The sequence below is a fragment of the Crocodylus porosus genome, unplaced genomic scaffold, assembly GCF_001723895.1.
Source record: "Crocodylus porosus isolate Cpor-Errol unplaced genomic scaffold, CroPor_comp1, whole genome shotgun sequence".
Lineage (NCBI taxonomy): Eukaryota > Metazoa > Chordata > Crocodylia > Crocodylidae > Crocodylus > Crocodylus porosus.
The window spans coordinates 24,719,450-24,723,633 of NW_017728917.1; positions in this window are offsets into that span (position 1 = coordinate 24,719,450).

Consider the following 4,184-nt stretch of genomic DNA (forward strand, 5'->3'; position numbering starts at 1 on the left):
GGCGCGTGTGCGGGGCGCAGCCCCCGGGCCGCTTTGTGCCGTGCGGGGATCGGTGGCGCCCTGACCGCCCGGCTGTGTCTGCCCGCGGCCCGGCCCGGCCCGGCCCGGCTGGGGAGGCAGAGCAAGGTCGGCCGGGAATGTGAAGCTGATGCAGAAGCAAAGAATTTGTGCCCACGGCCATGTGGTGCCCGTCACTGGAAGTAATTCTCTGCAGAATTTCCTCCCAGCCCCGTGGGATTATCTGTGCAATGCCGCGGTCTCAAGCGCCCAGTTTATTCAGGCCTCCGGGTAGGATTTAGTCGGCCTGATGTCTGCAAATTCCTGGGTTAGCCTTTCTTTTCATCCTGCTGGGCCTAGGGGAAAAGACTGTCCCGATTTGATTTGTCCAAAATCACAGCCAGAGTGTTCTGTCGCGCGCGCGCGCGCGCGTGTGTGTGTGTGTGTGTGTGTGTGTGTGTGTGTGTTTAAAAATAAATCCTTGGGTAATGAGGAAGGTTAGTCTCTTACAGCACATTTTAAACCCATCCCTCTTAATTTCTGGATAGTTTACACGTGACTTCCTAACCAATCTACTTGCCCTGTCATGTTCCTGAGAACCATAAGTAGATGTTCCAAGAATGGGGCTTTTTCACGTTGCTCCAAGAACGTGGCGAGTGAGGAGATGCTCATTTTATTCTTTCCTATTAAATGCCGACTTAAAGGTGAGCATGGTCAGGTTGTTGACTTTTTGAGCAGTGAGTGCAGGATGGCCACGGATTCCTCTTTAATTTGTTTTAAAGTCACAGCCTGCAGGGAAACGTTAACACGGGTCTGCATGATTATGAGTAACAAAAGTGGTATCAGACCCACTACAGAGGTGGAGCTTCAGTTTGAGGCATGTGCTCTGTATTTCATGTTGGCCACTTAGATACCTAGGCCTAAGCCCTACCAATTTTACACCAAGGAACTTGGCAGAAACATGGCTCCCTGTTCTGCTCGCTTGGCATTCAAAAGTAAAACTTGTACTGATTTCCAATGCAACAAGGTTGAGCTGCCTTAGTATTGGAATCATTTCTTCCTCATTCTTTTAACTACAAACAATGACGTGCTGAGTTTCCAGCTATGCCATTTTAGTACATTTGTAAAAGTAGCAGAAAGGGTTTTTTGAGAGAGATAAATACAAGGGACCTTTTTATCTCTTTTCCATAGGTATGAAGCCACTACTAAAACACCAGTGAAGTCACATGATCATTTACTAGAGCTTGTAAAAGATAAAGTGAAGAGCCTGAAATTATTTCACAGTCCAGAGAATGAGCAGGTTACGAACCATAGGAGTAGAGCAAAGATGAGCAAACAAAGCAAGGTTTCCTTTAAATGAAGATTTATTTTCCAAGGTGGTAACACAACAGGGTATGCCTGTAATAGGAAGAAAAGAGAACAAAGTTTCAACACAGTCTGGTAGTATTAAAATGTTAAATCAGGTTTGGGCCACACTGGCCATACATTGGGATTCTGCACATTTCAAACCAGGTTTGACCTTGAGGTGCACAGCATAAGAATGTGAACAGCCTTTAGGATGTGAAAAATGTAACTTTTAGGTGATATTTTGCTGGGTCCTCAGTGTTAATGAAAGACTATCTGAGTCATGGTTTGCATTAACTTTTTAAGGAAGTTCATGTTTGATAAAGAAGTGTGGTTTGTGATTCTTGGTTAAGAAGCAGTGCAGGAAAGGTTTGCAATAAAAGCCCTAAAAACAGAACTTAACCTGAAGGAAGTGTCTTTGTGGGCTGCCACCTGTGTTACAAGAAAGGTTGTAAGATGGTGGCTACGTCATGCCACGTCTTGCAGTATTTAATATGTAGTAGAGGGCATTAGAGCCTTGCCTGAATACAGACTTGAACACACAGAACAGGGTCTGTGAGGTCAGAGACCAAGCATATGAAATGTGTTTTCCTGCTGGTGATTTGGTATTTCTGTCCTTTAGTTTTCTGTAAGAGTTCATTCTGGAAGGTACTGTTTTGTTACAATTTCGCCAACATTGCTTCCATAAGGACATGGAACAACAAACCGTAGTCATGCATAGGATGCATGCATTTGTATCTCATCCAGTGCCCCAGGTAAATCTTGCTTCCTGTTTTTCATACCTACAGGAATGCCTGAAGTTAGAGAGAAGTCTGGGATTCTTTACCTCTTTTTCTTTCCCTTCCCACCCATTCTTGTGCTGTTGTAGTTATGGCAGCATCATTGCTTGGTAGTGATCACAGTGCAAGACTTGTGGATTGTGAAGGTTTTTCTAAATCTGGATCTAATATGGTCTACAGGCCAATTATATAATAACGAAAGAAGACTCTTCCCTACACACACATTTTTCATGGCCATATGTGCTTCTGAATAATTTTGCTTAGTTAACTACGACTGTCAAAAATTTATGGCGTTCTATTTTTGTTTAATTTAGAGCAGAGAAAAAATACTTTTTAAGAGGGTTTTGGCCAAATTCAGGATTTGAATCAGAATCATTTCTTGATTTGGAAGGAGGGTGCTTAGGTTTAGGAAAAATAAAGAAGATGGCTTTCAGTAGCTCTTAAAGCTATGGTTTCTTTGCAAGACTAGATAAGGTTCTTAAAATGGAATTTGCAAGAATTTTCTTAGAAGCAGTTGAATTTCAATTTGAGGTCTGACCATAGCCTGTTACCCTAAAATTATTCTTTTTGTTCTGGTATTCATGCAATTTCAGTTTAATTAAATTCTTTTTTAACCTGAGTTTACAAACCATGCCACGATTTTTTAAATTCTAAATTGTTTTGCAACTATGAAAAGAACCTAAGAAAGAGTACAAGAAAAAGCAAAATAATTAACTGCTGCATATTGTCCTTAATAAGATTTCAAATATTACTTTTTCTCACAAGGGTGTGGATTTAATAAATAGTGCCTTTGGTCTTAATGTAACTTAGCCCACACAGATCTTGTAGTATGCTAATGATTATGAATGAAAATTAACAGCAGGCATAACTGTACATTAGTCTGAAAATGATCCCTAGCATCTGATGTAGTTTTATTTTGTATTGTTTTCTGTCATGGAAAAATGTTTTATTAATCAGTAGTTTTAAAAGATTTTTTTTCAGTTTTTCAGTTAATTTATATTTTTATACTTATTTTTATATTTCCACATGCTCACCATTTTAGGTTGTTAAAAACTTTTTTTCCAAGACCAGGAGTGCATAGAAATATGGTTAAGTATAAAGTTAATAAAATTAAAAGGAATGAAAACTTTAAACAAGCATGTAAGGCTTCTTCATTAACTGACATGTATACAAAAATTACTAATATGTTTGGACCATGGTTTAAACAAGTATTTTGGTTCCCTGTGTGTAAGTTTTTATACTAAGGGGCACTAACATTTACTTCCTGTGTTGCTCACAGTGTTTGCATGTGTTTAACTCTCATTTTAGTTTGAAATATTACTAGTGGTAAGGGGGGTATTGCCACTACCAAAACACTTGTTCTCTGATTTCAATTGAAGTGTAATATCTTAAATCCTAACATGCATGGAAAATAAAAATATTTTGTGACCCCCCCATTCTTCACAAACCTATTTTTGCTTTACAAAAAGGGTTCAGATTTAAAGAGAACACGCACTAAAGTGCAAATATTTATAGAGCCAAAACCCACCCTATAATTTGGAGACTGGAGTTTCCTTTCAGGCCCTATATGGATGGCTATAGCCATTGCTTGGACATTGTTCCTCATTCAGTATCACTTCCAACCAGTAGTAATTGCTGAGATCAGAAATGGCCTGGTTTCACACCGATAAATGGCCTGACCAGGTTGCTGTTTTTGACATCCAGAAAGATTTCCCCCAAGCATTTGGTTGAATACAATTTCTGCTAATAAATGAATAGAGAATAGTTTCAAGCACACGCTGCACGTTCTTTCTGTATATTTTTGTATTACTGATTGTGATGACATTCTTCTAGTCTAAAGAGAAACAAGGAGCCCAGACAGAGATGTCTATGCTCTATCAATAGAGCTTACATTTTAGCATCCACTTTGAACTAGATAAGAAGATGTCCGATGCTCTCAAAATATAGCTAATTGGCTTCAGGGTAATAGTAGATGGTATAGGTTATCAGAAACACTTAGAACTGCATATCTTCACGGTAAGGGTTGTATTTTAATGATATAAATGTGAGCTGACACTAGGCAGT